The sequence below is a fragment of the Argiope bruennichi genome, chromosome 10 (genome assembly GCF_947563725.1).
Source record: "Argiope bruennichi chromosome 10, qqArgBrue1.1, whole genome shotgun sequence".
NCBI classification, from domain to species: Eukaryota; Metazoa; Arthropoda; class Arachnida; order Araneae; family Araneidae; genus Argiope; species Argiope bruennichi.
In genome coordinates, this window is record NC_079160.1 from 22,333,819 (window position 1) to 22,355,437 (window position 21,619).

General features: G+C 38.0%; 46 non-coding genes across 46 annotated transcripts; all 46 read left to right on the top strand.

Annotated features, from left to right (window-relative positions):
- Positions 1–198: 198 nt before the first annotated feature.
- Positions 199–282, top strand: Trnal-uaa (transfer RNA leucine (anticodon UAA)). The gene has a single exon. It is a non-coding gene; the product is annotated as a tRNA-Leu (tRNA).
- A 360-nt stretch (positions 283–642) lies between these two features.
- Trnal-uaa (transfer RNA leucine (anticodon UAA)) lies at positions 643–726 on the top strand. Its single transcript has one exon. It is a non-coding gene; the product is annotated as a tRNA-Leu (tRNA).
- A 360-nt stretch (positions 727–1,086) lies between these two features.
- On the top strand, positions 1,087–1,170 carry Trnal-uaa (transfer RNA leucine (anticodon UAA)). Its single transcript has one exon. It is a non-coding gene; the product is annotated as a tRNA-Leu (tRNA).
- A 360-nt stretch (positions 1,171–1,530) lies between these two features.
- Positions 1,531–1,614, top strand: Trnal-uaa (transfer RNA leucine (anticodon UAA)). The gene has a single exon. It is a non-coding gene; the product is annotated as a tRNA-Leu (tRNA).
- A 360-nt stretch (positions 1,615–1,974) lies between these two features.
- Positions 1,975–2,058, top strand: Trnal-uaa (transfer RNA leucine (anticodon UAA)). The gene has a single exon. It is a non-coding gene; the product is annotated as a tRNA-Leu (tRNA).
- A 362-nt stretch (positions 2,059–2,420) lies between these two features.
- Positions 2,421–2,504, top strand: Trnal-uaa (transfer RNA leucine (anticodon UAA)). The gene has a single exon. It is a non-coding gene; the product is annotated as a tRNA-Leu (tRNA).
- Positions 2,505–2,864: 360 nt separating this feature from the next.
- On the top strand, positions 2,865–2,948 carry Trnal-uaa (transfer RNA leucine (anticodon UAA)). Its single transcript has one exon. It is a non-coding gene; the product is annotated as a tRNA-Leu (tRNA).
- Positions 2,949–3,308: 360 nt separating this feature from the next.
- On the top strand, positions 3,309–3,392 carry Trnal-uaa (transfer RNA leucine (anticodon UAA)). The gene has a single exon. It is a non-coding gene; the product is annotated as a tRNA-Leu (tRNA).
- A 362-nt stretch (positions 3,393–3,754) lies between these two features.
- Trnal-uaa (transfer RNA leucine (anticodon UAA)) lies at positions 3,755–3,838 on the top strand. The gene has a single exon. It is a non-coding gene; the product is annotated as a tRNA-Leu (tRNA).
- A 360-nt stretch (positions 3,839–4,198) lies between these two features.
- Trnal-uaa (transfer RNA leucine (anticodon UAA)) lies at positions 4,199–4,282 on the top strand. Its single transcript has one exon. It is a non-coding gene; the product is annotated as a tRNA-Leu (tRNA).
- Positions 4,283–4,642: 360 nt separating this feature from the next.
- Positions 4,643–4,726, top strand: Trnal-uaa (transfer RNA leucine (anticodon UAA)). Its single transcript has one exon. It is a non-coding gene; the product is annotated as a tRNA-Leu (tRNA).
- Positions 4,727–5,088: 362 nt separating this feature from the next.
- Positions 5,089–5,172, top strand: Trnal-uaa (transfer RNA leucine (anticodon UAA)). Its single transcript has one exon. It is a non-coding gene; the product is annotated as a tRNA-Leu (tRNA).
- Positions 5,173–5,532: 360 nt separating this feature from the next.
- On the top strand, positions 5,533–5,616 carry Trnal-uaa (transfer RNA leucine (anticodon UAA)). Its single transcript has one exon. It is a non-coding gene; the product is annotated as a tRNA-Leu (tRNA).
- Positions 5,617–5,978: 362 nt separating this feature from the next.
- On the top strand, positions 5,979–6,062 carry Trnal-uaa (transfer RNA leucine (anticodon UAA)). Its single transcript has one exon. It is a non-coding gene; the product is annotated as a tRNA-Leu (tRNA).
- A 360-nt stretch (positions 6,063–6,422) lies between these two features.
- On the top strand, positions 6,423–6,506 carry Trnal-uaa (transfer RNA leucine (anticodon UAA)). The gene has a single exon. It is a non-coding gene; the product is annotated as a tRNA-Leu (tRNA).
- A 360-nt stretch (positions 6,507–6,866) lies between these two features.
- On the top strand, positions 6,867–6,950 carry Trnal-uaa (transfer RNA leucine (anticodon UAA)). Its single transcript has one exon. It is a non-coding gene; the product is annotated as a tRNA-Leu (tRNA).
- Positions 6,951–7,312: 362 nt separating this feature from the next.
- Positions 7,313–7,396, top strand: Trnal-uaa (transfer RNA leucine (anticodon UAA)). The gene has a single exon. It is a non-coding gene; the product is annotated as a tRNA-Leu (tRNA).
- Positions 7,397–7,756: 360 nt separating this feature from the next.
- Positions 7,757–7,840, top strand: Trnal-uaa (transfer RNA leucine (anticodon UAA)). Its single transcript has one exon. It is a non-coding gene; the product is annotated as a tRNA-Leu (tRNA).
- A 360-nt stretch (positions 7,841–8,200) lies between these two features.
- Trnal-uaa (transfer RNA leucine (anticodon UAA)) lies at positions 8,201–8,284 on the top strand. The gene has a single exon. It is a non-coding gene; the product is annotated as a tRNA-Leu (tRNA).
- A 360-nt stretch (positions 8,285–8,644) lies between these two features.
- Trnal-uaa (transfer RNA leucine (anticodon UAA)) lies at positions 8,645–8,728 on the top strand. The gene has a single exon. It is a non-coding gene; the product is annotated as a tRNA-Leu (tRNA).
- Positions 8,729–9,536: 808 nt separating this feature from the next.
- Positions 9,537–9,620, top strand: Trnal-uaa (transfer RNA leucine (anticodon UAA)). Its single transcript has one exon. It is a non-coding gene; the product is annotated as a tRNA-Leu (tRNA).
- Positions 9,621–9,981: 361 nt separating this feature from the next.
- On the top strand, positions 9,982–10,065 carry Trnal-uaa (transfer RNA leucine (anticodon UAA)). Its single transcript has one exon. It is a non-coding gene; the product is annotated as a tRNA-Leu (tRNA).
- Positions 10,066–10,425: 360 nt separating this feature from the next.
- On the top strand, positions 10,426–10,509 carry Trnal-uaa (transfer RNA leucine (anticodon UAA)). The gene has a single exon. It is a non-coding gene; the product is annotated as a tRNA-Leu (tRNA).
- A 362-nt stretch (positions 10,510–10,871) lies between these two features.
- On the top strand, positions 10,872–10,955 carry Trnal-uaa (transfer RNA leucine (anticodon UAA)). The gene has a single exon. It is a non-coding gene; the product is annotated as a tRNA-Leu (tRNA).
- Positions 10,956–11,315: 360 nt separating this feature from the next.
- On the top strand, positions 11,316–11,399 carry Trnal-uaa (transfer RNA leucine (anticodon UAA)). The gene has a single exon. It is a non-coding gene; the product is annotated as a tRNA-Leu (tRNA).
- Positions 11,400–11,759: 360 nt separating this feature from the next.
- On the top strand, positions 11,760–11,843 carry Trnal-uaa (transfer RNA leucine (anticodon UAA)). Its single transcript has one exon. It is a non-coding gene; the product is annotated as a tRNA-Leu (tRNA).
- Positions 11,844–12,203: 360 nt separating this feature from the next.
- On the top strand, positions 12,204–12,287 carry Trnal-uaa (transfer RNA leucine (anticodon UAA)). Its single transcript has one exon. It is a non-coding gene; the product is annotated as a tRNA-Leu (tRNA).
- Positions 12,288–12,647: 360 nt separating this feature from the next.
- On the top strand, positions 12,648–12,731 carry Trnal-uaa (transfer RNA leucine (anticodon UAA)). Its single transcript has one exon. It is a non-coding gene; the product is annotated as a tRNA-Leu (tRNA).
- A 360-nt stretch (positions 12,732–13,091) lies between these two features.
- Positions 13,092–13,175, top strand: Trnal-uaa (transfer RNA leucine (anticodon UAA)). The gene has a single exon. It is a non-coding gene; the product is annotated as a tRNA-Leu (tRNA).
- A 361-nt stretch (positions 13,176–13,536) lies between these two features.
- On the top strand, positions 13,537–13,620 carry Trnal-uaa (transfer RNA leucine (anticodon UAA)). The gene has a single exon. It is a non-coding gene; the product is annotated as a tRNA-Leu (tRNA).
- A 360-nt stretch (positions 13,621–13,980) lies between these two features.
- Trnal-uaa (transfer RNA leucine (anticodon UAA)) lies at positions 13,981–14,064 on the top strand. The gene has a single exon. It is a non-coding gene; the product is annotated as a tRNA-Leu (tRNA).
- A 360-nt stretch (positions 14,065–14,424) lies between these two features.
- On the top strand, positions 14,425–14,508 carry Trnal-uaa (transfer RNA leucine (anticodon UAA)). Its single transcript has one exon. It is a non-coding gene; the product is annotated as a tRNA-Leu (tRNA).
- Positions 14,509–14,868: 360 nt separating this feature from the next.
- Positions 14,869–14,952, top strand: Trnal-uaa (transfer RNA leucine (anticodon UAA)). The gene has a single exon. It is a non-coding gene; the product is annotated as a tRNA-Leu (tRNA).
- Positions 14,953–15,312: 360 nt separating this feature from the next.
- On the top strand, positions 15,313–15,396 carry Trnal-uaa (transfer RNA leucine (anticodon UAA)). The gene has a single exon. It is a non-coding gene; the product is annotated as a tRNA-Leu (tRNA).
- Positions 15,397–15,756: 360 nt separating this feature from the next.
- Positions 15,757–15,840, top strand: Trnal-uaa (transfer RNA leucine (anticodon UAA)). The gene has a single exon. It is a non-coding gene; the product is annotated as a tRNA-Leu (tRNA).
- An 804-nt stretch (positions 15,841–16,644) lies between these two features.
- Trnal-uaa (transfer RNA leucine (anticodon UAA)) lies at positions 16,645–16,728 on the top strand. Its single transcript has one exon. It is a non-coding gene; the product is annotated as a tRNA-Leu (tRNA).
- Positions 16,729–17,088: 360 nt separating this feature from the next.
- Trnal-uaa (transfer RNA leucine (anticodon UAA)) lies at positions 17,089–17,172 on the top strand. The gene has a single exon. It is a non-coding gene; the product is annotated as a tRNA-Leu (tRNA).
- An 808-nt stretch (positions 17,173–17,980) lies between these two features.
- On the top strand, positions 17,981–18,064 carry Trnal-uaa (transfer RNA leucine (anticodon UAA)). Its single transcript has one exon. It is a non-coding gene; the product is annotated as a tRNA-Leu (tRNA).
- A 361-nt stretch (positions 18,065–18,425) lies between these two features.
- On the top strand, positions 18,426–18,509 carry Trnal-uaa (transfer RNA leucine (anticodon UAA)). The gene has a single exon. It is a non-coding gene; the product is annotated as a tRNA-Leu (tRNA).
- Positions 18,510–18,869: 360 nt separating this feature from the next.
- Positions 18,870–18,953, top strand: Trnal-uaa (transfer RNA leucine (anticodon UAA)). The gene has a single exon. It is a non-coding gene; the product is annotated as a tRNA-Leu (tRNA).
- Positions 18,954–19,315: 362 nt separating this feature from the next.
- On the top strand, positions 19,316–19,399 carry Trnal-uaa (transfer RNA leucine (anticodon UAA)). Its single transcript has one exon. It is a non-coding gene; the product is annotated as a tRNA-Leu (tRNA).
- Positions 19,400–19,759: 360 nt separating this feature from the next.
- Trnal-uaa (transfer RNA leucine (anticodon UAA)) lies at positions 19,760–19,843 on the top strand. The gene has a single exon. It is a non-coding gene; the product is annotated as a tRNA-Leu (tRNA).
- A 360-nt stretch (positions 19,844–20,203) lies between these two features.
- Trnal-uaa (transfer RNA leucine (anticodon UAA)) lies at positions 20,204–20,287 on the top strand. The gene has a single exon. It is a non-coding gene; the product is annotated as a tRNA-Leu (tRNA).
- Positions 20,288–20,647: 360 nt separating this feature from the next.
- On the top strand, positions 20,648–20,731 carry Trnal-uaa (transfer RNA leucine (anticodon UAA)). Its single transcript has one exon. It is a non-coding gene; the product is annotated as a tRNA-Leu (tRNA).
- Positions 20,732–21,091: 360 nt separating this feature from the next.
- Trnal-uaa (transfer RNA leucine (anticodon UAA)) lies at positions 21,092–21,175 on the top strand. Its single transcript has one exon. It is a non-coding gene; the product is annotated as a tRNA-Leu (tRNA).
- Positions 21,176–21,535: 360 nt separating this feature from the next.
- On the top strand, positions 21,536–21,619 carry Trnal-uaa (transfer RNA leucine (anticodon UAA)). Its single transcript has one exon. It is a non-coding gene; the product is annotated as a tRNA-Leu (tRNA).

Consider the following 21,619-nt stretch of genomic DNA (forward strand, 5'->3'; position numbering starts at 1 on the left):
ATTACTCTAAGTAATTAATTCAGAATCAATTTTTTACCACAAAGTGAGAAAGAGAGAGCCATTAAAGATATGGCGAAATAAACTTTGTTTCCTTTTTCGAATGTATTGACTTTTCGCCGGCAGTGACGTCTTCTCCGATTGTGTGCCTTCTTATAGATGAAAGTAATTCGAATCGATTGGAATGCTCATACGCATGCAGTCAGAATGGCCGAGCGGTCTAAGGCGCCAGATTTAAGCTCTAGTTCTCGAAAGAGAGCGTGGGTTCGAACCCCACTTCTGACACGTGTGTGCATTTCTTTTAAAATATTAAATACAGAACAAAACCAGCAAGCTAAAATAGATTTTAACTTTCAGTATTTCATAAGCAGTAAGTTGAAGAACGTCTTTCGGTCCCCAATTCCATCTATTTGAACATGTGCGTAGTTACTCAAATAAGTAAGAAACATTTCTCTAAGTAATTAATTCAGAATCAATTTTTTACCACAAAGTGAGAAAGAGAGAGCCATTAAAGATATGGCGAAATAAACTTTGTTTCCTTTTTCGAATGTATTGACTTTTCGCCGGCAGTGACGTCTTTTCTGATTGTGTGCCTTCTTATAGATGAAAGTAATTCCAATCGATTGGAATGCTCATACGCATGAAGTCAGAATGGCCGAGCGGTCTAAGGCGCCCGATTTAAGCTCTGGTTCTCGAAAGAGAGCGTGGGTTCGAACCCCACTTCTGGCACGTGTGTGCATTTCTTTTAAAATATTAAATACAGAACAAAACCAGCAAGCTAAAATAGATTTTAACTTTCAGTATTTCATAAGCAGTAAGTTGAAGAACGTCTTTCGGTCCCCAATTCCATCTATTTGAACATGTGCGTAGTTACTCAAATAAGTAAGAAACATTTCTCTAAGTAATTAATTCAGAATCAATTTTTTACCACAAAGAGAGAAAGAGAGAGCCATTAAAGATATGGCGAAATAAACTTTGTTTCCTTTTTCGAATGTATTGACTTTTCGCCGGCAGTGACGTCTTCTCCGATTGTGTGCCTTCTTATAGATGAAAGTTATTCGAATCGATTGGAATGCTCATACGCATGCAGTCAGAATGGCCGAGCGGACTAAGGCGCCAGATTTAAGCTCTGGTTCTCGAAAGAGAGCGTGGGTTCGAACCCCACTTCTGACACGTGTGTACCTTTCTTTTAAAATATTAAATACAGAACAAAACCAGCAAGCTAAAATAGATTTTAACTTTCAGTATTTCATAAGCAGTAAGTTGAAGAACGTCTTTCGGTCCCCAATTCCATCTATTTGAACATGTGCGTAGTTACTCAAATAAGTAAGAAACATTTCTCTAAGTAATTAATTCAGAATCAATTTTTTACCACAAAGTGAGAAAGAGAGAGCCATTAAAGATATGGCGAAATAAACTTTGTTTCCTTTTTCGAATGTATTGACTTTTCGCCGGCAGTGACGTCTTCTCCGATTGTGTGCCTTCTTATAGATGAAAGTTATTCGAATCGATTGGAATGCTCATACGCATGCAGTCAGAATGGCCGAGCGGACTAAGGCGCCAGATTTAAGCTCTGGTTCTCCAAAGAGAGCGTGGGTTCGAACCCCACTTCTGACACGTGTGTACCTTTCTTTTAAAATATTAAATACAGAACAAAACCAGCAAGCTAAAATAGATTTTAACTTTCAGTATTTCATAAGCAGTAAGTTGAAGAACGTCTTTCGGTCCCCAATTCCATCTATTTGAACATGTGCGTAGTTACTCAAATAAGTAAGAAACATTTCTCTAAGTAATTAATTCAGAATCAATTTTTTACCACAAAGTGAGAAAGAGAGAGCCATTAAAGATATGGCGAAATAAACTTTGTTTCCTTTTTCGAATGTATTGACTTTTCGCCGGCAGTGACGTCTTCTCTGATTGTGTGCCTTCTTATAGATGAAAGTAATTCCAATCGATTGGAATGCTCATACGCATGAAGTCAGAATGGCCGAGCGGTCTAAGGCGCCCGATTTAAGCTCTGGTTCTCGAAAGAGAGCGTGGGTTCGAACCCCACTTCTGGCACGTGTGTGCATTTCTTTTAAAATATTAAATACAGAACAAAACCAGCAAGCTAAAATAGATTTTAACTTTCAGTATTTCATAAGCAGTAAGTTGAAGAACGTCTTTCGGTCCCCAATTCCATCTATTTGAACATGTGCGTGGTTACTCAAATAAGTAAGAAACATTTCTCTAAGTAATTAGTTCAGAATCAATTTTTTACCACAAAGTGAGAAAGAGAGAGAGCCATTAAAGATTTGGCGAAATAAACTTTGTTTCCTTTTTCGAATGTATTGACTTTTCGCCGGCAGTGACGTCTTCTCCGATTGTGTGCCTTCTTATAGATGAAAGTAATTCGAATCGATTGGAATGCTCATACGCATGCAGTCAGAATGGCCGAGCGGTCTAAGGCGCCAGATTTAAGCTCTGGTTCTCGAAAGAGAGCGTGGGTTCGAACCCCACTTCTGACACGTGTGTGCATTTTTTTTAAAATATTAAATACAGAACAAAACCAGCAAGCTAAAATAGATTTTAACTTTCAGTATTTCATAAGCAGTAAGTTGAAGAACGTCTTTCGGTCCCCAATTCCATCTATTTGAACATGTGCGTAGTTACTCAAATAAGTAAGAAACATTTCTCTAAGTAATTAATTCAGAATCAATTTTTTACCACAAAGTGAGAAAGAGAGAGCCATTAAAGATATGGCGAAATAAACTTTGTTTCCTTTTTCGAATGTATTGACTTTTCGCCGGCAGTGACGTCTTCTCCGATTGTGTGCCTTCTTATAGATGAAAGTAATTCGAATCGATTGGAATGCTCATACGCATGCAGTCAGAATGGCCGAGCGGTCTAAGGCGCCAGATTTAAGCTCTAGTTCTCGAAAGAGAGCGTGGGTTCGAACCCCACTTCTGACACGTGTGTGCATTTCTTTTAAAATATTAAATACAGAACAAAACCAGCAAGCTAAAATAGATTTTAACTTTCAGTATTTCATAAGCAGTAAGTTGAAGAACGTCTTTCGGTCCCCAATTCCATCTATTTGAACATGTGCGTAGTTACTCAAATAAGTAAGAAACATTTCTCTAAGTAATTAATTCAGAATCAATTTTTTACCACAAAGTGAGAAAGAGAGAGCCATTAAAGATATGGCGAAATAAACTTTGTTTCCTTTTTCGAATGTATTGACTTTTCGCCGGCAGTGACGTCTTCTCTGATTGTGTGCCTTCTTATAGATGAAAGTAATTCCAATCGATTGGAATGCTCATACGCATTAAGTCAGAATGGCCGAGCGGTCTAAGGCGCCCGATTTAAGCTCTGGTTCTCGAAAGAGAGCGTGGGTTCGAACCCCACTTCTGGCACGTGTGTGCATTTCTTTTAAAATATTAAATACAGAACAAAACCAGCAAGCTAAAATAGATTTTAACTTTCAGTATTTCATAAGCAGTAAGTTGAAGAACGTCTTTCGGTCCCCAATTCCATCTATTTGAACATGTGCGTGGTTACTCAAATAAGTAAGAAACATTTCTCTAAGTAATTAGTTCAGAATCAATTTTTTACCACAAAGTGAGAAAGAGAGAGAGCCATTAAAGATTTGGCGAAATAAACTTTGTTTCCTTTTTCGAATGTATTGACTTTTCGCCGGCAGTGACGTCTTCTCCGATTGTGTGCCTTCTTATAGATGAAAGTAATTCGAATCGATTGGAATGCTCATACGCATGCAGTCAGAATGGCCGAGCAGTCTAAGGCGCCAGATTTAAGCTCTGGTTCTCGAAAGAGAGCGTGGGTTCGAACCCCACTTCTGACACGTGTGTGCATTTTTTTTAAAATATTAAATACAGAACAAAACCAGCAAGCTAAAATAGATTTTAACTTTCAGTATTTCATAAGCAGTAAGTTGAAGAACGTCTTTCGGTCCCCAATTCCATCTATTTGAACATGTGCGTAGTTACTCAAATAAGTAAGAAACATTTCTCTAAGTAATTAATTCAGAATCAATTTTTTACCACAAAGTGAGAAAGAGAGAGCCATTAAAGATATGGCGAAATAAACTTTGTTTCCTTTTTCGAATGTATTGACTTTTCGCCGGCAGTGACGTCTTCTCCGATTGTGTGCCTTGTTATAGATGAAAGTAATTCGAATCGATTGGAATGCTCATACGCATGCAGTCAGAATGGCCGAGCGGTCTAAGGCGCCAGATTTAAGCTCTAGTTCTCGAAAGAGAGCGTGGGTTCGAACCCCACTTCTGACACGTGTGTGCATTTCTTTTAAAATATTAAATACAGAACAAAACCAGCAAGCTAAAATAGATTTTAACTTTCAGTATTTCATAAGCAGTAAGTTGAAGAACGTCTTTCGGTCCCCAATTCCATCTATTTGAACATGTGCGTAGTTACTCAAATAAGTAAGAAACATTTCTCTAAGTAATTAATTCAGAATCAATTTTTTACCACAAAGTGAGAAAGAGAGAGCCATTAAAGATATGGCGAAATAAACTTTGTTTCCTTTTTCGAATGTATTGACTTTTCGCCGGCAGTGACGTCTTCTCTGATTGTGTGCCTTCTTATAGATGAAAGTAATTCCAATCGATTGGAATGCTCATACGCATGAAGTCAGAATGGCCGAGCGGTCTAAGGCGCCCGATTTAAGCTCTGGTTCTCGAAAGAGAGCGTGGGTTCGAACCCCACTTCTGGCACGTGTGTGCATTTCTTTTAAAATATTAAATACAGAACAAAACCAGCAAGCTAAAATAGATTTTAACTTTCAGTATTTCATAAGCAGTAAGTTGAAGAACGTCTTTCGGTCCCCAATTCCATCTATTTGAACATGTGCGTGGTTACTCAAATAAGTAAGAAACATTTCTCTAAGTAATTAGTTCAGAATCAATTTTTTACCACAAAGTGAGAAAGAGAGAGAGCCATTAAAGATTTGGCGAAATAAACTTTGTTTCCTTTTTCGAATGTATTGACTTTTCGCCGGCAGTGACGTCTTCTCCGATTGTGTGCCTTCTTATAGATGAAAGTAATTCGAATCGATTGGAATGCTCATACGCATGCAGTCAGAATGGCCGAGCGGTCTAAGGCGCCAGATTTAAGCTCTGGTTCTCGAAAGAGAGCGTGGGTTCGAACCCCACTTCTGACACGTGTGTGCATTTTTTTTAAAATATTAAATACAGAACAAAACCAGCAAGCTAAAATAGATTTTAACTTTCAGTATTTCATAAGCAGTAAGTTGAAGAACGTCTTTCGGTCCCCAATTCCATCTATTTGAACATGTGCGTAGTTACTCAAATAAGTAAGAAACATTTCTCTAAGTAATTAATTCAGAATCAATTTTTTACCACAAAGTGAGAAAGAGAGAGCCATTAAAGATATGGCGAAATAAACTTTGTTTCCTTTTTCGAATGTATTGACTTTTCGCCGGCAGTGACGTCTTCTCCGATTGTGTGCCTTCTTATAGATGAAAGTAATTCGAATCGATTGGAATGCTCATACGCATGCAGTCAGAATGGCCGAGCGGTCTAAGGCGCCAGATTTAAGCTCTGGTTCTCGAAAGAGAGCGTGGGTTCGAACCCCACTTCTGACACGTGTGTACATTTCTTTTAAAATATTAAATACAGAACAAAACCAGCAAGCTAAAATAGATTTTAACTTTCAGTATTTCATAAGCAGTAAGTTGAAGAACGTCTTTCGGTCCCCAATTCCATCTATTTGAACATGTGCGTGGTTACTCAAATAAGTAAGAAACATTTCTCTAAGTAATTAGTTCAGAATCAATTTTTTACCACAAAGTGAGAAAGAGAGAGAGCCATTAAAGATTTGGCGAAATAAACTTTGTTTCCTTTTTCGAATGTATTTACTTTTTGCCGGCAGTGACGTCTTCTCCGATTGTGTGCCTTCTTATAGATGAAAGTAATTCGAATCGATTGGAATGCTCATACGCATGCAGTCAGAATGGCCGAGCGGTCTAAGGCGCCAGATTTAAGCTCTGGTTCTCGAAAGAGAGCGTGGGTTCGAACCCCACTTCTGACACGTGTGTGCATTTTTTTTTAAATATTAAATACAGAACAAAACCAGCAAGCTAAAATAGATTTTAACTTTCAGTATTTCATAAGCAGTAAGTTGAAGAACGTCTTTCGGTCCCCAATTCCATCTATTTGAACATGTGCGTAGTTACTCAAATAAGTAAGAAACATTTCTCTAAGTAATTAATTCAGAATCAATTTTTTACCACAAAGTGAGAAAGAGAGAGCCATTAAAGATATGGCGAAATAAACTTTGTTTCCTTTTTCGAATGTATTGACTTTTCGCCGGCAGTGACGTCTTCTCCGATTGTGTGCCTTGTTATAGATGAAAGTAATTCGAATCGATTGGAATGCTCATACGCATGCAGTCAGAATGGCCGAGCGGTCTAAGGCGCCAGATTTAAGCTCTAGTTCTCGAAAGAGAGCGTGGGTTCGAACCCCACTTCTGACACGTGTGTGCATTTCTTTTAAAATATTAAATACAGAACAAAACCAGCAAGCTAAAATAGATTTTAACTTTCAGTATTTCATAAGCAGTAAGTTGAAGAACGTCTTTCGGTCCCCAATTCCATCTATTTGAACATGTGCGTAGTTACTCAAATAAGTAAGAAACATTTCTCTAAGTAATTAATTCAGAATCAATTTTTTACCACAAAGTGAGAAAGAGAGAGCCATTAAAGATATGGCGAAATAAACTTTGTTTCCTTTTTCGAATGTATTGACTTTTCGCCGGCAGTGACGTCTTCTCTGATTGTGTGCCTTCTTATAGATGAAAGTAATTCCAATCGATTGGAATGCTCATACGCATGAAGTCAGAATGGCCGAGCGGTCTAAGGCGCCCGATTTAAGCTCTGGTTCTCGAAAGAGAGCGTGGGTTCGAACCCCACTTCTGGCACGTGTGTGCATTTCTTTTAAAATATTAAATACAGAACAAAACCAGCAAGCTAAAATAGATATTAACTTTCAGTATTTCATAAGCAGTAAGTTGAAGAACGTCTTTCGGTCCCCAATTCCATCTATTTGAACATGTGCGTGGTTACTCAAATAAGTAAGAAACATTTCTCTAAGTAATTAGTTCAGAATCAATTTTTTACCACAAAGTGAGAAAGAGAGAGAGCCATTAAAGATTTGGCGAAATAAACTTTGTTTCCTTTTTCGAATGTATTGACTTTTCGCCGGCAGTGACGTCTTCTCCGATTGTGTGCCTTCTTATAGATGAAAGTAATTCGAATCGATTGGAATGCTCATACGCATGCAGTCAGAATGGCCGAGCGGTCTAAGGCGCCAGATTTAAGCTCTGGTTCTCGAAAGAGAGCGTGGGTTCGAACCCCACTTCTGACACGTGTGTGCATTTTTTTTAAAATATTAAATACAGAACAAAACCAGCAAGCTAAAATAGATTTTAACTTTCAGTATTTCATAAGCAGTAAGTTGAAGAACGTCTTTCGGTCCCCAATTCCATCTATTTGAACATGTGCGTAGTTACTCAAATAAGTAAGAAACATTTCTCTAAGTAATTAATTCAGAATCAATTTTTTACCACAAAGTGAGAAAGAGAGAGCCATTAAAGATATGGCGAAATAAACTTTGTTTCCTTTTTCGAATGTATTGACTTTTCGCCGGCAGTGACGTCTTCTCCGATTGTGTGCCTTCTTATAGATGAAAGTAATTCGAATCGATTGGAATGCTCATACGCATGCAGTCAGAATGGCCGAGCGGTCTAAGGCGCCAGATTTAAGCTCTGGTTCTCGAAAGAGAGCGTGGGTTCGAACCCCACTTCTGACACGTGTGTACATTTCTTTTAAAATATTAAATACAGAACAAAACCAGCAAGCTAAAATAGATTTTAACTTTCAGTATTTTATAAGCTGTAAGTTGAAGAACGTCTTTCGGTCCCCAATTCCTTCTATTTGAACATGTGCGTAGTTACTCAAATAAGTAAGAAACATTTCTCTAAGTAATTAATTCAGAATCAATTTTTTGCCACAAAGTGAGAAAGAGAGAGCCATTAAAGATATGGCGAAATAAACTTTGTTTCCTTTTTCGAATGTATTGACTTTTCGCCGGCAGTGACGTCTTCTCCGATTGTGTGCCTTCTTATAGATGAAAGTAATTCGAATCGATTGGAATGCTCATACGCATGCAGTCAGAATGGCCGAGCGGTCTAAGGCGCCCGATTTAAGCTCTGGTTCTCGAAAGAGAGCGTGGGTTCGAACCCCACTTCTGACACGTGTGTACCTTTCTTTTAAAATATTAAATACAGAACAAAACCAGCAAGCTAAAATAGATTTTAACTTTCAGTATTTCATAAGCAGTAAGTTGAAGAACGTCTTTCGGTCCCCAATTCCATCTATTTGAACATGTGCGTAGTTACTCAAATAAGTAAGAAACATTTCTCTAAGTAATTAATTCAGAATCAATTTTTTACCACAAAGTGAGAAAGAGAGAGCCATTAAAGATATGGCGAAATAAACTTTGTTTCCTTTTTCGAATGTATTGACTTTTCGCCGGCAGTGACGTCTTCTCCGATTGTGTGCCTTCTTATAGATGAAAGTAATTCGAATCGATTGGAATGCTCATACGCATGCAGTCAGAATGGCCGAGCGGTCTAAGGCGCCAGATTTAAGCTCTAGTTCTCGAAAGAGAGCGTGGGTTCGAACCCCACTTCTGACACGTGTGTGCATTTCTTTTAAAATATTAAATACAGAACAAAACCAGCTAGCTAAAATAGATTTTAACTTTCAGTATTTCATAAGCAGTAAGTTGAAGAACGTCTTTCGGTCCCCAATTCCATCTATTTGAACATGTGCGTAGTTACTCAAATAAGTAAGAAACATTTCTCTAAGTAATTAATTCAGAATCAATTTTTTACCACAAAGTGAGAAAGAGAGAGCCATTAAAGATATGGCGAAATAAACTTTGTTTCCTTTTTCGAATGTATTGACTTTTCGCCGGCAGTGACGTCTTCTCTGATTGTGTGCCTTCTTATAGATGAAAGTAATTCCAATCGATTGGAATGCTCATACGCATGAAGTCAGAATGGCCGAGCGGTCTAAGGCGCCCGATTTAAGCTCTGGTTCTCGAAAGAGAGCGTGGGTTCGAACCTCACTTCTGGCACGTGTGTGCATTTCTTTTAAAATATTAAATACAGAACAAAACCAGCAAGCTAAAATAGATTTTAACTTTCAGTATTTCATAAGCAGTAAGTTGAAGAACGTCTTTCGGTCCCCAATTCCATCTATTTGAACATGTGCGTGGTTACTCAAATAAGTAAGAAACATTTCTCTAAGTAATTAGTTCAGAATCAATTTTTTACCACAAAGTGAGAAAGAGAGAGAGAGCCATTAAAGATTTGGCGAAATAAACTTTGTTTCCTTTTTCGAATGTATTGACTTTTCGCCGGCAGTGACGTCTTCTCCGATTGTGTGCCTTCTTATAGATGAAAGTAATTCGAATCGATTGGAATGCTCATACGCATGCAGTCAGAATGGCCGAGCGGTCTAAGGCGCCAGATTTAAGCTCTGGTTCTCGAAAGAGAGCGTGGGTTCGAACCCCACTTCTGACACGTGTGTGCATTTTTTTTAAAATATTAAATACAGAACAAAACCAGCAAGCTAAAATAGATTTTAACTTTCAGTATTTCATAAGCAGTAAGTTGAAGAACGTCTTTCGGTCCCCAATTCCATCTATTTGAACATGTGCGTAGTTACTCAAATAAGTAAGAAACATTTCTCTAAGTAATTAATTCAGAATCAATTTTTTACCACAAAGTGAGAAAGAGAGAGCCATTAAAGATATGGCGAAATAAACTTTTTTTTCCTTTTTCGAATGTATTGACTTTTCGCCGGCAGTGACGTCTTCTCCGATTGTGTGCCTTCTTATAGATGAAAGTAATTCGAATCGATTGGAATGCTCATACGCCTGCAGTCAGAATGGCCGAGCGGTCTAAGGCGCCAGATTTAAGCTCTGGTTCTCGAAAGAGAGCGTGGGTTCGAACCCCACTTCTGACACGTGTGTACATTTCTTTTAAAATATTAAATACAGAACAAAACCAGCAAGCTAAAATAGATTTTAACTTTCAGTATTTTATAAGCTGTAAGTTGAAGAACGTCTTTCGGTCCCCAATTCCTTCTATTTGAACATGTGCGTAGTTACTCAAATAAGTAAGAAACATTTCTCTAAGTAATTAATTCAGAATCAATTTTTTGCCACAAAGTGAGAAAGAGAGAGCCATTAAAGATATGGCGAAATAAACTTTGTTTCCTTTTTCGAATGTATTGACTTTTCGCCGGCAGTGACGTCTTCTCCGATTGTGTGCCTTCTTATAGATGAAAGTAATTCGAATCGATTGGAATGCTCATACGCATGCAGTCAGAATGGCCGAGCGGTCTAAGGCGCCCGATTTAAGCTCTGGTTCTCGAAAAAGAGCGTGGGTTCGAACCCCACTTCTGGCACGTGTGTGCATTTCTTTTAAAATATTAAATACAGAACAAAACCAGCAAGCTAAAATAGATTTTAACTTTCAGTATTTCATAAGCAGTAAGTTGAAGAACGTCTTTCGGTCCCCAATTCCATCTATTTGAACATGTGCGTAGTTACTCAAATAAGTAAGAAACATTTCTCTAAGTAATTAGTTCAGAATCAATTTTTTACCACAAAGTGAGAAAGAGAGAGAGCCATTAAAGATTTGGCGAAATAAACTTTGTTTCCTTTTTCGAATGTATTGACTTTTCGCCGGCAGTGACGTCTTCTCCGATTGTGTGCCTTCTTATAGATGAAAGTAATTCGAATCGATTGGAATGCTCATACGCATGCAGTCAGAATGGCCGAGCGGTCTAAGGCGCCAGATTTAAGCTCTGGTTCTCGAAAGAGAGCGTGGGTTCGAACCCCACTTCTGACACGTGTGTGCATTTTTTTTAAAATATTAAATACAGAACAAAACCAGCAAGCTAAAATAGATTTTAACTTTCAGTATTTCATAAGCAGTAAGTTGAAGAACGTCTTTCGGTCCCCAATTCCATCTATTTGAACATGTGAGTAGTTACTCAAATAAGTAAGAAACATTTCTCTAAGTAATTAATTCAGAATCAATTTTTTACCACAAAGTGAGAAAGAGAGAGCCATTAAAGATATGGCGAAATAAACTTTGTTTCCTTTTTCGAATGTATTGACTTTTCGCCGGCAGTGACGTCTTCTCCGATTGTGTGCCTTCTTATAGATGAAAGTAATTCGAATCGATTGGAATGCTCATACGCATGCAGTCAGAATGGCCGAGCGGTCTAAGGCGCCAGATTTAAGCTCTGGTTCTCGAAAGAGAGCGTGGGTTCGAACCCCACTTCTGACACGTGTGTACATTTCTTTTAAAATATTAAATACAGAACAAAACCAGCAAGCTAAAATAGATTTTAACCTTCAGTATTTCATAAGCAGTAAGTTGAAGAACGTCTTTCGGTCCCCAATTCCATCTATTTGAACATGTGCGTAGTTACTCAAATAAGTAAGAAACATTTCTCTAAGTAATTAATTCAGAATCAATTTTTTACCACAAAGTGAGAAAGAGAGAGCCATTAAAGATATGGCGAAATAAACTTTGTTTCCTTTTTCGAATGTATTGACTTTTCGCCGGCAGTGACGTCTTCTCCGATTGTGTGCCTTCTTATAGATGAAAGTAATTCGAATCGATTGGAATGCTCATACGCATGCAGTCAGAATGGCCGAGCGGTCTAAGGCGCCAGATTTAAGCTCTGGTTCTCGAAAGAGAGCGTGGGTTCGAACCCCACTTCTGACACGTGTGTGCATTTCTTTTAAAATATTAAATACAGAACAAGACCAGCAAGCTAAAATAGATTTTAACTTTCAGTATTTCATAAGCAGTAAGTTGAAGAACGTCTTTCGGTCCCCAATTCCATCTATTTGAACATGTGCGTAGTTACTCAAATAAGTAAGAAACATTTCTCTAAGTAATTAATTCAGAATCAATTTTTTACCACAAAGTGAGAAAGAGAGAGCCATTAAAGATATGGCGAAATAAACTTTGTTTCCTTTTTCGAATGTATTGACTTTTCGCCGGCAGTGACGTCTTCTCCGATTGTGTGCCTTCTTATAGATGAAAGTAATTCGAATCGATTGGAATGCTCATACGCATGCAGTCAGAATGGCCGAGCGGTCTAAGGCGCCAGATTTAAGCTCTGGTTCTCGAAAGAGAGCGTGGGTTCGAACCCCACTTCTGACACGTGTGTGCATTTCTTTTAAAATATTAAATACAGAACAAAACCAGCAAGCTAAAATAGATTTTAACTTTTAGTATTTCATAAGCAGTAAGTTGAAGTACGTCTTTCGGTCCCCAATTCCATCTATTTGAACATGTGCGTAGTTACTCAAATAAGTAAGAAACATTTCTCTAAGTAATTAATTCAGAATCAATTTTTTACCACAAAGTGAGAAAGAGAGAGCCATTAAAGATATGGCGAAATAAACTTTGTTTCCTTTTTCGAATGTATTGACTTTTCGCCGGCAGTGACGTCTTCTCCGATTGTGTGCCTTCTTATAGATGAAAGTAATTCGAATCGATTGGAATGCTCATACGCATGCAGTCAGAATGGCCGAGGTGTCTAAGGCGCCAGATTTAAGCTCTGGTTCTCGAAAGAGAGCGTGGGTTCGAACCCCACTTCTGACACGTGTGTGCATTTCTTTTAAAATATTAAATACAGAACAAAACCAGCAAGCTAAAATAGATTTTAACTTTCAGTATTTCATAAGCAGTAAGTTGAAGAACGTCTTTCGGTCCCCAATTCCATCTATTTGAACATGTGCGTAGTTACTCAAATAAGTAAGAAACATTTCTCTAAGTAATTAATTCAGAATCAATTTTTTACCACAAAGTGAGAAAGAGAGAGCCATTAAAGATATGGCGAAATAAACTTTGTTTCCTTTTTCGAATGTATTGACTTTTCGCCGGCAGTGACGTCTTCTCCGATTGTGTGCCTTCTTATAGATGAAAGTAATTCGAATCGATTGGAATGCTCATACGCATGCAGTCAGAATGGCCGAGCGGTCTAAGGCGCCAGATTTAAGCTCTGGTTCTCGAAAGAGAGCGTGGGTTCGAACCCCACTTCTGACACGTGTGTGCATTTCTTTTAAAATATTAAATACAGAACAAAACCAGTAAGCTAAAATAGATTTTAACTTTCAGTATTTCATAAGCAGTAAGTTGAAGAACGTCTTTCGGTCCCCAATTCCATCTATTTGAACATGTGCGTAGTTACTCAAATAAGTAAGAAACATTTCTCTAAGTAATTAATTCAGAATCAATTTTTTACCACAAAGTGAGAAAGAGAGAGCCATTAAAGATATGGCGAAATAAACTTTGTTTTCCTTTTTCGAATGTATTGACTTTTCGCCGGCAGTGACGTCTTCTCCGATTGTGTGCCTTCTTATAGATGAAAGTAATTCGAATCGATTTTAATGCTCATACGCATGCAGTCAGAATGGCCGAGCGGTCTAAGGCGCCAGATTTAAGCTCTGGTTCTCGAAAGAGAGCGTGGGTTCGAACCCCACTTCTGACACATGTGTGCATTTCTTTTAAAATATTAAATACAGAACAAAACCAGCAAGCTAAAATAGATTTTAACTTTCAGTATTTCATAAGCAGTAAGTTGAAGAACGTCTTTCGGTCCCCAATTCCATCTATTTGAACATGTGCGTAGTTACTCAAATAAGTAAGAAACATTTCTCTAAGTAATTAATTCAGAATCAATTTTTTACCACAAAGTGAGAAAGAGAGAGCCATTAAAGATATGGCGAAATAAACTTTGTTTCCTTTTTCGAATGTATTGACTTTTCGCCGGCAGTGACGTCTTCTCCGATTGTGTGCCTTCTTATAGATGAAAGTAATTCGAATCGATTGGAATGCTCATACGCATGCTGTCAGAATGGCCGAGCGGTCTAAGGCGCCAGATTTAAGCTCTGGTTCTCGAAAGAGAGCGTGGGTTCGAACCCCACTTCTGACACGTGTGTGCATTTCTTTTAAAATATTAAATACAGAACAAAACCAGCAAGCTACAATAGATTTTAACTTTCAGTATTTCATAATCAGTAAGTTGAAGAACGTCTTTCGGTCCCCAATTCCATCTATTTGAACATGTGCGTAGTTACTCAAATAAGTAAGAAACATTTCTCTAAGTAATTAATTCAGAATCAATTTTTTACCACAAAGTGAGAAAGAGAGAGCCATTAAAGATATGGCGAAATAAACTTTGTTTCCTTTTTCGAATGTATTGACTTTTCGCCGGCAGTGACGTCTTCTCCGATTGTGCGCCTCCTTATAGATGAAAGTAATTCGAATCGATTGGAATGCTCATACGCATGCAGTCAGAATGGCCGAGCGGTCTAAGGCGCCAGATTTAAGCTCTGGTTCTCGAAAGAGAGCGTGGGTTCGAACCCCACTTCTGACACGTGAGTGCATTTCTTTTAAAATATTAAATACAGAACAAAACCAGCAAACTAAAATAGATTTTAACTTTCAGTATTTCATAAGCAGTAAGTTGAAGAACGTCTTTCGGTCCCCAATTCCATCTATTTGAACATGTGCGTAGTTACTCAAATAAGTAAGAAACATTTCTCTAAGTAATTAATTCTCAATCAATTTTTTACCACAAAGTGAGAAAGAGAGAGCCATTAAAGATATGGCGAAATAAACTTTGTTTCCTTTTTCGAATGTATTGACTTTTCGCCGGCAGTGACGTCTTCTCCGATTGTGTGCCTTCTTATAGATGAAAGTAATTCGAATCGATTGGAATGCCCATACGCATGCAGTCAGAATGGCCGAGAGGTCTAAGGTGCCAGATTTAAGCTCTGGTTCTCGAAAGAGAGCGTGGGTTCGAACCCCACTTCTGACACGTGTGTGCATTTCTTTTAAAATATTAAATACAGAACAAAACCAGCAAGCTAAAATAGATTTTAACTTTCAGTATTTCATAAGCAGTAAGTTGAAGAACGTCTTTCGGTCCCCAATTCCATCTATTTGAACATGTGCGTAGTTACTCAAATAAGTAAGAAACATTTCTCTAAGTAATTAATTCAGAATCAATTTTTTACCACAAAGTGAGAAAGAGAGAGCCATTAAAGATATGGCGAAATAAACTTTGTTTCCTTTTTCGAATGTATTGACTTTTCGCCGGCAGTGACGTCTTCTCCGATTGTGTGCCTTCTTATAGATGAAAGTAATTCGAATCGATTGGAATGCTCATACGCATGCTGTCAGAATGGCCGAGCGGTCTAAGGCGCCAGATTTAAGCTCTGGTTCTCGAAAGAGAGCGTGGGTTCGAACCCCACTTCTGACACGTGTGTGCATTTCTTTTAAAATATTAAATACAGAACAAAACCAGCAAGCTAAAATAGATTTTAACTTTCAGTATTTCATAATCAGTAAGTTGAAGAACGTCTTTCGGTCCCCAATTCCATCTATTTGAACATGTGCGTAGTTACTCAAATAAGTAAGAAACATTTCTCTAAGTAATTAATTCAGAATCAATTTTTTACCACAAAGTGAGAAAGAGAGAGCCATTAAAGATATGGCGAAATAAACTTTGTTTCCTTTTTCGAATGTATTGACTTTTCGCCGGCAGTGACGTCTTCTCCGATTGTGCGCCCTCTTATAGATGAAAGTAATTCGAATCGATTGGAATGCTCATACGCATGCAGTCAGAATGGCCGAGCGGTCTAAGGCGCCAGATTTAAGCTCTGGTTCTCGAAAGAGAGCGTGGGTTCGAACCCCACTTCTGACACGTGAGTGCATTTCTTTTAAAATATTAAATACAGAACAAAACCAGCAAGATAAAATAGATTTTAACTTTCAGTATTTCATAAGCAGTAAGTTGAAGAACGTCTTTCGGTCCCCAATTCCATCTATTTGAACATGTGCGTAGTTACTCAAATAAGTAAGAAACATTTCTCTAAGTAATTAATTCAGAATCAATTTTTTACCACAAAGTGAGAAAGATAGAGCCATTAAAGATATGGCAAAATAAACTTTGTTTCCTTTTTCGCATGAATTGACTTTTCGCCGGCAGTGACGTCTTCTCCGATTGTGTGCCTTCTTATAGATAAAAGTTATTCGAATCGATTGGAATGCTCATACGCATGCAGTCAGAATGTTCGAGCAGTCTAAGGCGCCAGATTTAAGCTCTGGTTCTCGAAAGAGAGCGTGGGTTCGAACCCCACTTCTGACACGTGAGTGCATTTCTTTTAAAATATGAAATACAGAACAAAACCAGCAAGCTAAAATAGATTTTAACTTTCAGTACTTCATAAACAGTAAGTTGAAGAACGTCTTTCGGTCCCCAATTCCATCTATTTGAACATGTGCGTAGTTACTCAAATAAGTAAGAAACATTTCTCTAAGTAATTAATTCTCAATCAATTTTTTACCACAAAGTGAGAAAGAGAGAGCCATTAAAGATATGGCGAAATAAACTTTGTTTCCTTTTTCGAATGTATTGACTTTTCGCCGGCAGTGACGTCTTCTCCGATTGTGTGCCTTCTTATAGATGAAAGTAATTCGAATCGATTTGAATGCTCATACTCATGCAGTCAAAATGGCCGAGCGGTCTAAGGCGCCAGATTTAAGCTCTGGTTTTCGAAAGAGAGCGTGGGTTCGAACCCCACTTCTGACACATGTGTGCATTTCTTTTAAAATATTAAATACAGAACAAAACCAGCAAGCTAAAATAGATTTTAACTTTCAGTATTTCATAAGCAGTAAGTTGAAGAACGTCTTTCGGTCCCCAATTCCATCTATTTGAACATGTGCGTAGTTACTCAAATAAGTAAGAAACATTTCTCTAAGTAATTAATTCTCAATCAATTTTTTACCACAAAGTGAGAAAGAGAGAGCCATTAAAGATATGGCGAAATAAACTTTGTTTCCTTTTTCGAAAGTAATGACTTTTTGCCGGCAGTGACGTCTTCTCCGATTGTGTGCCTTCTTATAGATGAAATTAATTCGAATCGATTGGAATGCTCATACGCATGCTGTCAGAATGGCCGAGCGGTCTAAGGCGCCAGATTTAAGCTCTGGTTCTCGAAAGAGAGCGTGGGTTCGAACCCCACTTCTGACACGTGTGTGCATTTCTTTTAAAATATTAAATACAGAACAAAACCGGCAAGCTAAAATAGATTTTAACTTTCAGTACTTCATAAACAGTAAGTTGAAGAACATCTTTCGGTCCCCAATTCCATCTATTTGAACATGTGCGTAGTTACTCAAATAAGTAAGAAACATTTCTCTAAGTAATTAATTCAGAATCAATTTTTTACCACAAAGTGAGAAAGAGAGAGCCATTAAAGATATGGCGAAATAAACTTTGTTTCCTTTTTCGAATGTATTGACTTTTCGCCGGCAGTGACGTCTTCTCTGATTGTGTGCCTTCTTATAGATGAAAGTAATTCCAATCGATTGGAATGCTCATACGCATGAAGTCAGAATGGCCGAGCGGTCTAAGGCGCCCGATTTAAGCTCTGGTTCTCGAAAGAGAGCGTGGGTTCGAACCTCACTTCTGGCACGTGTGTGCATTTCTTTTAAAATATTAAATACAGAACAAAACCAGCAAGCTAAAATAGATTTTAACTTTCAGTATTTCATAAGCAGTAAGTTGAAGAACGTCTTTCGGTCCCCAATTCCATCTATTTGAACATGTGCGTGGTTACTCAAATAAGTAAGAAACATTTCTCTAAGTAATTAGTTCAGAATCAATTTTTTACCACAAAGTGAGAAAGAGAGAGAGAGCCATTAAAGATTTGGCGAAATAAACTTTGTTTCCTTTTTCGAATGTATTGACTTTTCGCCGGCAGTGACGTCTTCTCCGATTGTGTGCCTTCTTATAGATGAAAGTAATTCGAATCGATTGGAATGCTCATACGCATGCAGTCAGAATGGCCGAGCGGTCTAAGGCGCCAGATTTAAGCTCTGGTTCTCGAAAGAGAGCGTGGGTTCGAACCCCACTTCTGACACGTGTGTGCATTTTTTTTAAAATATTAAATACAGAACAAAACCAGCAAGCTAAAATAGATTTTAACTTTCAGTATTTCATAAGCAGTAAGTTGAAGAACGTCTTTCGGTCCCCAATTCCATCTATTTGAACATGTGCGTAGTTACTCAAATAAGTAAGAAACATTTCTCTAAGTAATTAATTCAGAATCAATTTTTTACCACAAAGTGAGAAAGAGAGAGCCATTAAAGATATGGCGAAATAAACTTTTTTTTCCTTTTTCGAATGTATTGACTTTTCGCCGGCAGTGACGTCTTCTCCGATTGTGTGCCTTCTTATAGATGAAAGTAATTCGAATCGATTGGAATGCTCATACGCCTGCAGTCAGAATGGCCGAGCGGTCTAAGGCGCCAGATTTAAGCTCTGGTTCTCGAAAGAGAGCGTGGGTTCGAACCCCACTTCTGACACGTGTGTACATTTCTTTTAAAATATTAAATACAGAACAAAACCAGCAAGCTAAAATAGATTTTAACTTTCAGTATTTTATAAGCTGTAAGTTGAAGAACGTCTTTCGGTCCCCAATTCCTTCTATTTGAACATGTGCGTAGTTACTCAAATAAGTAAGAAACATTTCTCTAAGTAATTAATTCAGAATCAATTTTTTGCCACAAAGTGAGAAAGAGAGAGCCATTAAAGATATGGCGAAATAAACTTTGTTTCCTTTTTCGAATGTATTGACTTTTCGCCGGCAGTGACGTCTTCTCCGATTGTGTGCCTTCTTATAGATGAAAGTAATTCGAATCGATTGGAATGCTCATACGCATGCAGTCAGAATGGCCGAGCGGTCTAAGGCGCCCGATTTAAGCTCTGGTTCTCGAAAAAGAGCGTGGGTTCGAACCCCACTTCTGGCACGTGTGTGCATTTCTTTTAAAATATTAAATACAGAACAAAACCAGCAAGCTAAAATAGATTTTAACTTTCAGTATTTCATAAGCAGTAAGTTGAAGAACGTCTTTCGGTCCCCAATTCCATCTATTTGAACATGTGCGTAGTTACTCAAATAAGTAAGAAACATTTCTCTAAGTAATTAGTTCAGAATCAATTTTTTACCACAAAGTGAGAAAGAGAGAGAGCCATTAAAGATTTGGCGAAATAAACTTTGTTTCCTTTTTCGAATGTATTGACTTTTCGCCGGCAGTGACGTCTTCTCCGATTGTGTGCCTTCTTATAGATGAAAGTAATTCGAATCGATTGGAATGCTCATACGCATGCAGTCAGAATGGCCGAGCGGTCTAAGGCGCCAGATTTAAGCTCTGGTTCTCGAAAGAGAGCGTGGGTTCGAACCCCACTTCTGACACGTGTGTGCATTTTTTTTAAAATATTAAATACAGAACAAAACCAGCAAGCTAAAATAGATTTTAACTTTCAGTATTTCATAAGCAGTAAGTTGAAGAACGTCTTTCGGTCCCCAATTCCATCTATTTGAACATGTGAGTAGTTACTCAAATAAGTAAGAAACATTTCTCTAAGTAATTAATTCAGAATCAATTTTTTACCACAAAGTGAGAAAGAGAGAGCCATTAAAGATATGGCGAAATAAACTTTGTTTCCTTTTTCGAATGTATTGACTTTTCGCCGGCAGTGACGTCTTCTCCGATTGTGTGCCTTCTTATAGATGAAAGTAATTCGAATCGATTGGAATGCTCATACGCATGCAGTCAGAATGGCCGAGCGGTCTAAGGCGCCAGATTTAAGCTCTGGTTCTCGAAAGAGAGCGTGGGTTCGAACCCCACTTCTGACACGTGTGTACATTTCTTTTAAAATATTAAATACAGAACAAAACCAGCAAGCTAAAATAGATTTTAACCTTCAGTATTTCATAAGCAGTAAGTTGAAGAACGTCTTTCGGTCCCCAATTCCATCTATTTGAACATGTGCGTAGTTACTCAAATAAGTAAGAAACATTTCTCTAAGTAATTAATTCAGAATCAATTTTTTACCACAAAGTGAGAAAGAGAGAGCCATTAAAGATATGGCGAAATAAACTTTGTTTCCTTTTTCGAATGTATTGACTTTTCGCCGGCAGTGACGTCTTCTCCGATTGTGTGCCTTCTTATAGATGAAAGTAATTCGAATCGATTGGAATGCTCATACGCATGCAGTCAGAATGGCCGAGCGGTCTAAGGCGCCAGATTTAAGCTCTGGTTCTCGAAAGAGAGCGTGGGTTCGAACCCCACTTCTGACACGTGTGTGCATTTCTTTTAAAATATTAAATACAGAACAAGACCAGCAAGCTAAAATAGATTTTAACTTTCAGTATTTCATAAGCAGTAAGTTGAAGAACGTCTTTCGGTCCCCAATTCCATCTATTTGAACATGTGCGTAGTTACTCAAATAAGTAAGAAACATTTCTCTAAGTAATTAATTCAGAATCAATTTTTTACCACAAAGTGAGAAAGAGAGAGCCATTAAAGATATGGCGAAATAAACTTTGTTTCCTTTTTCGAATGTATTGACTTTTCGCCGGCAGTGACGTCTTCTCCGATTGTGTGCCTTCTTATAGATGAAAGTAATTCGAATCGATTGGAATGCTCATACGCATGCAGTCAGAATGGCCGAGCGGTCTAAGGCGCCAGATTTAAGCTCTGGTTCTCGAAAGAGAGCGTGGGTTCGAACCCCACTTCTGACACGTGTGTGCATTTCTTTTAAAATATTAAATACAGAACAAAACCAGCAAGCTAAAATAGATTTTAACTTTTAGTATTTCATAAGCAGTAAGTTGAAGTACGTCTTTCGGTCCCCAATTCCATCTATTTGAACATGTGCGTAGTTACTCAAATAAGTAAGAAACATTTCTCTAAGTAATTAATTCAGAATCAATTTTTTACCACAAAGTGAGAAAGAGAGAGCCATTAAAGATATGGCGAAATAAACTTTGTTTCCTTTTTCGAATGTATTGACTTTTCGCCGGCAGTGACGTCTTCTCCGATTGTGTGCCTTCTTATAGATGAAAGTAATTCGAATCGATTGGAATGCTCATACGCATGCAGTCAGAATGGCCGAGGTGTCTAAGGCGCCAGATTTAAGCTCTGGTTCTCGAAAGAGAGCGTGGGTTCGAACCCCACTTCTGACACGTGTGTGCATTTCTTTTAAAATATTAAATACAGAACAAAACCAGCAAGCTAAAATAGATTTTAACTTTCAGTATTTCATAAGCAGTAAGTTGAAGAACGTCTTTCGGTCCCCAATTCCATCTATTTGAACATGTGCGTAGTTACTCAAATAAGTAAGAAACATTTCTCTAAGTAATTAATTCAGAATCAATTTTTTACCACAAAGTGAGAAAGAGAGAGCCATTAAAGATATGGCGAAATAAACTTTGTTTCCTTTTTCGAATGTATTGACTTTTCGCCGGCAGTGACGTCTTCTCCGATTGTGTGCCTTCTTATAGATGAAAGTAATTCGAATCGATTGGAATGCTCATACGCATGCAGTCAGAATGGCCGAGCGGTCTAAGGCGCCAGATTTAAGCTCTGGTTCTCGAAAGAGAGCGTGGGTTCGAACCCCACTTCTGACA